The following is an 8,368-nucleotide window of genomic DNA, read 5'->3' as shown; positions in this document are numbered from 1 at the left end:
CGTAGGTCCCGCCGCCCCGTCCTCTCCAGCTCTCAGTGTGTCCGTCCCTGCAGCTCAGCAATACCGCATAGGGTCTCTCCAAGCCCGGTACCGCGGCCTCCGGACTCGCTGTCTTCCGCAGGAGAGAGACCCGAGGGCTCCCTCCCCGCCTTTCCCCCAGGTGGTTATTCTGAACACAAAAGCAGATGGAGCACTTTATTTCCAACCTCCGAAAGGAACCACAGCACCCCAGCTGCGCGGAGGAGGGACAGAGGAAGGGAAGGGACGAAGCTGGCAGGGCGCAGGGGACCCCGCGCCTCTCGGCCGCACAGACGCCTCGGTCACCCATCCCCGGGGCTTCAGGTGTCTCCATCAGCAGAAGATTGTAAATTCGATCTTTCAGGGAAATTAATCTATTCCGAAAGGCAATAAAACGAAGACAGGCTAGGCAAAGGAGGCACTGATGGCTTAGGATATTATGTAGGGATTTTTAAATGTTTTTATTTATTCTTTAGTCCTGTTCCTTTTGGGTCCTGTTCTCCAGAAAAGCTGCAGTATTCTATCGACTTCCGCTGTGCCCTGTGCGCTCTGTCGGGGTGGCGGGGGTGCCAGTCGGGGGAGGGCTGGCTCTGTGGATTTAGGGTCGTCTGGCGGACCTCCCGGGGCCACACAGCCCAGTGCGTCCGCTTCCGAAGGGCTTCCCTGCCGCCCCTTTGAAGGCTCCCCACGTCCACCCAACCCGGTAGTTCTCATTTCCGGTCTGTTTTCCGCGTCAGGCTCCACTTTCTTTTCCACACAGTCACGAGTTCCCCAGCGCAGGCACCTGTCCTGCGTCCAGCGGGTCACATACGCTTGCTCCCCCCAGGGGACAGCCATGAGGGCTCCACGGAGGGGAGAACAGCTTCGCCTGCAGGATGGAGAGATCCAGGTTTGGGGCAGAGAACCTTGGTTTGCATTTTGAGCCACGAATTCTAGGCAGCGGGCACTGGCCCCTGGAAGACATCGTCTTTTACCGCCCTCACTCCTGGTGTCAGTTTAGACCCTTAGAATGTGGCGATCTTCAAGTGTCACTGGCATTTTATGTCACACTCACACCCAAAAATTCACCATCGAACAAAGAGTTAAAAAGAACCACCAACAACATGACACTGAATATGCTTGCACCAGAGGAAGTTTTTTTTCTTTTTAATGCACTCTCATAGCCCGGTGCTAATTTCATTTTATTTATGAAATTAAGAGAGGCGATGGTTTCTGGCAACAAATGTTGTCCACAGACCTATTCTGAAACCACTCCAGAATTCGCTACCTCTCAGAGCCAGGGATGCTTTGAGCTATCTTTATCACAGGGCACAAATGTTTACGGCTGCGGTTTACAAGAAAAGGGCTACTCGTTTATTTCAAAACCAACCAACCAACTCTTAAGTAGGGGACAAAGCACCCAGGAGCGCTTTGTAAAACTAGAGCGAAAAGAGACCTGGGGTCTTCGCTAGTTTCGCTGGGAAACACCCCTTTTCCTTTCCAGTGGCAGCAGTGAAAGGTAGTGGCTCACTGGGGTAAGAGCGGCTGTCACCTGGGCGGCTGTCTCGGTCGCCTGCTCTACGGAGAAAACCTGGAGCTCCCAGGTCCCCACCTGGCAGCAGTGTCCACCCCCAGCTCACTCCACTCGGCTCTGCGCCCCAGGGAGAGTTGAGATTAGATTAAGAAATCGATTCCTAGTGTGGGTTGAGAGCATCCGACATTTTCTTTGGAAACTGATGTAGCCCAGGATATTTTACAGGGGGACAGGAGAAGACCTATTTCTCTTGTCCAATTGAACGGTATTTGTATATTCATAAGCTATTTTTGGTAAGAATTTTAAACCTTTTAGCCAAACACCTATAGGGTGGCATGACCTTTGCCATCCTCCAAAACAGTTGAAATTGTACAAACACTTTATAAAAAGCTAATTATGGATGAGGCCTCAACCCCACGCGAGGCTACTTGTTAGCACCTGACCCCTAAAAGTGACACTCACGAGCATAAGCCTTTGTTACATTGTTCTTTTTGATGTAATTTGTAGAGATGTTTTTTAGTTCATAATGGAAAATGTAGGCACCCTGAAAAATTACTTATTTTGTTTAACTTTGGTATCAAGGTGTCGGGCATTTTCTTGGGGAGGGGGGAATCATAAAAGAAGCTTGTCTCCCACATCCAAAAAAGTTCAAAGAAATTAAGTATTTATTCTATTTTTTGCAGATGTTTCCATACAATTCACATAACCTTTTTGTAAAGAGAGATGAAGAAATGGATTACAGATTTTTAATATTTGAAATGGTAAATAGCACTAATTTATTTGTAATATATTTCTGTTATTTATAGATGTTTCCGTAATGTTTCACTGTGCATTACCCCTTTAATTTAAGCCTTACTCTTGTGAATTTACCATTTCTTTTTTAAAACATGTCTAGATGCATATTTTAAATAACTGGAATGTAAATCACTAGCATCTCTGAATTCCCAAATGTAATTTTTAAAAATTATTTTGGTTTGGAAAAAAAAAAGATTCATTTGAAAGCCTTCAGGTGGAGGGGCGGGGAACATTTTTATGGCTTTCTGAATTGGGATTTCATAGGCTTATTTACCTAGATTGTGTGTGGACAAGAGCAACTGTAAATAGATGAATGTTTCCCATAATGTAAAAAGAAGAAATTAATAAAATAATAAATGCACTGCTTTCAGGCCTGTGTGTTTTCACTTGACTTCTATTTCTTCCAAAATTTGGATAATTCTGTGGAAGGGAATAGTTAAGCAATTAAGAAGCATTCTTCCCAATTTTCATGGTGTTTTCTTGTTTTATTTTGTTTTTTTGAAACAGGGTCTTACTATGTAGTTCAGGTCAGCCTCCAACTCCCTATGTGGCCCAGGCTGGCCTGGCACTCATGGCAGTCCTCCTGCCTCAGCCTCCCGAGTACTGGAATTACAAGCATGCGCCACCAAGCCCGGCACAAATGCTACTTGCTAGCCAGCAGATGGGGAAAGATCTTGCACCCTGCTAAGTAGGGTGCAATAGTGAATTTCAATAGTGAAGAACTGGGCTAGGATGCAGCTCAGTGGGACCAAACCCGCTCTGCCAGCACAGGTCCTGAGTTCAATCCCAGGTACTGCAAAAGAAAGAAAAAAAATCCAAGGATGTAGTTCAGCAGCACAGCGCCTGCCTGGCACGTGTGAGGTCCTGAATTCGATCCCCAGTACAAAGACAACACCAACAACATCAATAGGTAAGAACTGAAAGGGCCTTTGGCTTTACACACATGGAGTTTGGGGCCAGCAGCTCAAGAACCGGATTGCAGTGAGTCAGAGGCACTTCAGGAAGGGGACTGTGAGCTCTGCAGACTTGCAAACCCTTGTCTCTTCTGCCCACACGGATTCCTTTACCCGTTTGCTCTCTCCTACGGTTCTAAGGGCACAGAGCATCGGGAGCCCCCGTGGCTCCATCTCCTCCTTCAGTAATCAAAATCTGACCCTGGGCCGGTGGTCGTTCCACATCCTCAGCACCACAGACATAAATGCACAATAAATAAAAACCCTGAAGTTTAAATGGGTCCTTACTTGCCGCTGTCAAGGCCCCAGGTCTGGGCTGGAAACCTTACTTGATCCACAGAAGTGGCCGGCAGAGCTAGCCCTGGACGCTGGCGGGGCTGACTCGCTCCGTGCCGCAGCCTGGAAAGGGCTGGGCAACGAGGAGCCTCTTTTGCCCATCTTTGTGATAAGCCACACGTGTGCCGCTCGCCACAGCAACAAACTGCTTTGGAGGAGGAATGGCCAGGTGACGGTCCCTGCGGGGTGACCAGGATCCGGCTGCTGTGGCGCACACTGCCGTCCTGTAGCTGAACCCTGGGCACGGCCTCCCTCTGCACGAAGCAGTTCTGTTTGCCGAGATCCTCCACGCCCCGGTCCGTCCCCAAACACAACGCGGCCATGGTCAAAATCTGACCTTCAGCCAAGCGATCTCCCACGCTTCCCCCCCTCCCCCACCCAGAGATCTAATTTAGTTTTTAAAAAGAAATGGAACAGAACTGTTGGCTCTGAACACGACAACGTCCTTCTCGTACCTGGGAAATCCGCCCTTGAGAATGCAAGTTGATTCTGATTTGACTATAAAACGGCGTGGTTGTGAAGACCCGCAGCGCCCCGTGTGCTCCTTCCCGGCCCGCGCTGCGCCCCGAGATCCAGGCCCGCCTGAAACCAGGCCTGCAGTCCCCGCGCTCGCTGGTGGGGACGGTGCCCTTGTCGGGGTCACGCAGCAGGGTGCGGGTGTAGAGCGCGGGCGTTCTTGCCGCGTCTTCCCCGGAAATCAGCGCTCGCCCCAATTTAAAGGACGTGGCTCGAAGCGTTTCCACCTGTACCCAAAGGCAAGCTGCGCCCGCAGCTGAAGCAGCCGCAGGGATTCCGCGCCCAAGACCGCCCGGCTCACGCCAGTCAGGAGGCCCTGTTCCTGTTCCATTTCCAGGTTGTCCCCTTGTGCACCGGAACCGTTCGTGCCCCCGGGGCGGCTGTTCGGATCTCCAGGAAGAGGGTGCGGGGCAGATCCCAGAAGGCTGTTCGCACAGGGCCCTGCACGAAGGTACAGAGGTCTGTGCCACTTTATAGGAGGGATTTGACATTGCCTGGTGGGTCCTGGAGCTGGGACCCACGGACAATGATTCTTAGCAGAGAGGCACTTCTGACTCTCTCTCTCTCTCTCTCCCTCTCTCTCTCTCTCTCTCTCTCTCTCTCTCTCCTATGTGTGTGTGGGGGGCATTAAGACAAGATCTTCTATGTAATTCAGGCTGGCCTTGAATTCACCAGCAGCCCAGCCTGGCCTCAATCTGTCAGCAATCCTCCTGCCTCAGCTTCCCCAGTGAGCAGATTACAGGAGTGCACCACCACACCCTGCTTACTCCGGGCTTTCTAGGGCTTTTCAAATTCAAAGCCTGGAAATGTAGGTGATATGACACGCAGCATCTTAAGGTACAGCTGGGGAAACATCACCCCAGATTAAAATAAAACTTCTAATTGAAAACAGGAGGTCTACGTTGAGGTGTGTTTGGGGGAAAAAAAGGCCAGGGATTTATCACTGTGCCCACCTTGCTGTGGGGACACCTGCTCTGTGCCTGCAGCCTGGCCCTGGGCAGGACCAGGGTGGCTCTGCTCCCTTGAGTCTGTGCAGCATGAGCCCCCCGCCAAGTCCTGTCGCTGTGGTCCCCAGCCTCGGCCACTGGAGCGGCAGAGGGATTTTCCTCCCAGACCCGGCTCTGTGTCTAGCAGGTGGGTCACAGGGTGCTAACCCCCAACCCCCGCAGGGCCAGTGAGGACCCAGGGAGCCATGGGGGGAGCTGGCACAGGGTCAGAAGTCAGCCCCGAGTTAGCCCCATGGTGTTCAGATGATTGGGGGTGAAGGCGGATCAACCGGAGGCCAAGGGCCTGGGGTTCTCCCCATGGAGACCCCATGGTGGAGACAGATTAGACACCCAACGCAGGGGACTGGGTTCAACCTTAGAGAAAAGCGCACCGACACAAGCCCCTGCTCAGCTGTTCCTTCGTCCTGTGTCTTCAGCCCAAACTAGCGATTCTCCAGCCAGGTTCCTGCCGGGTTCCCAGAGACAGGGAAAAGTGCCGGATACCACCAGAAATTCCCTGGGTCATTTTGGAATTTTGCTTTTGGCTCAAACGTGTGGGGTATGTGTGTGTGTTGTTTTTGTTTTGTTTTATAGCACTGGGACTTGAATCAAAGACCTTTACAGTGAGCTACATCCCCAGCCCTTTTTATTTTTATTTTGGGACGGAGTCTCCCTGAGTTGCCGAAGTTGGGCTTGAACTCATGATGCCCCTGCATCAATCTCCAAGAGTGCTGGAATTAAGTTTGTTTGTTTCAAAAAGTAAAAGTTAGTTAGGATGTAGACGTAGCTTTCATATATGTGGAATTGTATTTATAGGTTATCACCCTAGACAAAGGAGTGTGCGCTTTTGTTTTTATTTTTCTTTTGGTTTGGTTTGGTTTTTTTGAGACAGAGTCTCACTTTGTAGTTGACACTGACCTAGAACTCACTATGTAGCCCAGGCTGGTCTTGAACTCACAGTGATCCTCCTGCCTCTGCCTCCCGAGGGCTGGGATTACAGGCGTGCGGCACCACGCCCAGCTCACTTTTGTTTTTAAATATTATCAGACTGCTTTCCCAGAGGCCTGTGCAGATCTTCCCTTGACCAAAGGCTTGGCCTCTGAGCAGCAAGGCAAAGCACTGGGCTCAGAGTGAGCTCCCCCAGCCTGCTCAAGGCCCCAGCACCAACCAAACAAGTGCAAATGTGAATTCAGAGTCATGCTAAAAAAAGACCCAGGCCTCTTCCTGCTGGCTTTCACAGGACAGGTGTGGAAGGTTCCAGAAATGATCTCTGAGCAATGTTTTCCCCCTGGTGCTCGGGAGGGAGCCCAGGCCTCCACGCAGCCCTGTGCAACAAAGCCAGGTCCCCACTGTGAGCAACTTTCACAGTGAATAAAGAAGGAAAAAAGAAAAGGGGCAGAAAAGAGCATCACCAATCTCCCAGCCCTGGGGACCCCGAGTTGTGGGAAATGAATGCGATGTGTCTCTTGGGCTTCCTGGCAGCCAGGTCACTGTGGTCTCTATCTACTTCAGAAAGTGGGTGCAGGGCTGTACAGAACCCTCAGTTCCTACGCACAAAGCCCTGAGTTCAATACCCAGCAACACCCAGTTAAAAAAAAAAAGCTGGGTGTGGTGACGCACACCTGCGATCCCAGCACTGTGGGAGGCTGAGGCTGAGGCAGGAGGATCACAAGTTCAACAACTTAGTGACTCAGAGAGACCCTGTCTCAAAATAAAAAAATGCTGGGGCTGCAGCTCAGGGTGAAGGCCCTGGGTTCAGTCCCCAGTACTGCAGGAAGTGGTCTGTGTTATTAGAAGTCTTCGTTTTCCTGGAGCCATTGTAACCGTGTGTGTGTGTGTGTGTGTGTGTGTGTGTGTGTGTGTGTGTGTAATAGAAAGCATGGTGTGGTCTCCCCTGTTTTCCAGCCCTCCCTTCAGGGCTGCCTCTCTCTGCCAGAGCTCCGCACTGACTCCCTGGAGTGACAGCTGGGGAAGGGCACTGTGGGAGAGCAAGGGCAGAGCAGAGGACGCAGAGGGCCTGAGAAGGAGCAGACACCCACTGGAGCTCTCCCAGGGCCACCTAGTTTGAAATGTGGTCAGCCAGTCCGTACCCCGGCCTTGAGCAGGCTCCCTCTGCTCGTCCGGTCTGTAGAATCTGAGGGGCGAGGGTTGGATTGAATACCCAGGGTGTGGGTGACAGTACCCTCAGGACCCGCTGATTACTATTCACACTGTATCCTCCATGCTAGCAGAGTTAAACATCTGGGCGGGTCACTGAGTGAAAAAGCAGCTGTCATCTGAGTCACACTCACTCCCGATTGAACACAGGCTTTAAGCACATCGCCTAGAGTCCTGCAAGGAGCCCAGGCACAGGTAGGCTTCAGAAAAGTGTGACCCACGCAGGGCTCCTGGGGAGAGAGAGGTCAGTAAACGAGACACGCGGGGTCTCACACAGGACCCCAATTTCTGCTGAGCCACCCCTCCTCGCTCAACCTGAAGTCAAAGACTCAGAAGTTCTCAACAATACCCATTACGTCACATCCTCCAGATGTGGACCCGGATCAGAACCTGGGCTTCACAGCGACCTCCTTAACCTTGGAGGCTTGGAGTGGCAGTTCTGGGTCGGCTCTCCCGGGTGAGGTACAGAAGGTGCTGCTTCTGGCAAGGCCTGGCTCATACTCAGTCCAGACTCGTTCGCGAACGCCTCCATCTCCAAGTGGCCGAAGCGGGAGACACCAGCCCCTCACCCACGACAACCTCCCATGTGTCTAAGAACGTGACTTCACCAGGGAGGACATTGCCTTATTGCCTCTGGAGATGAGATCCTCTCTGGCAGAAAGGGCGGAAAGTGCAGGTGTCCAGGTGGCCCAGTTTCAGGTCCTCCAGTAAGACAGCCCTCTTGTGGGCTCTCAAAGCATGTGGACCATTCTTGCTAATAGTGAAGAGATCCTCCCGCCTCAGCCTTCTCCCAGATTCTCCCTTGGGTGGCATCGCCCACCTGGTTCTCACTCTGACAGGTATAGGTGCAGTCGATGTGGTGATGCCCTGCATTGATGGCCGCCTTCAGTTTCTCTGGCTTTCCAGGTGCCCAGGCCCACAAGGTGCAGGTGCCACAAACCCATAGGTGAGGCCAAGGCCATTGCCGAGAGACCAAGCACAATGCAGGGTGGCTGTTCTCTCTATATATATATTTACTTATTTTGGTACCGGAAATCGAACTCAGGACCTTGCACTTGGGAGGCAGGCGGCAGAATTTAGCACTGAGCTAAATC

This window comes from Fukomys damarensis, unplaced genomic scaffold, assembly GCF_012274545.1.
Source record: "Fukomys damarensis isolate Sample0158 unplaced genomic scaffold, DMR_v1.0_HiC HiC_scaffold_30, whole genome shotgun sequence".
NCBI lineage: Eukaryota > Metazoa > Chordata > Mammalia > Rodentia > Bathyergidae > Fukomys > Fukomys damarensis.
Note: the sequence above shows the minus strand (reverse complement) of the source record.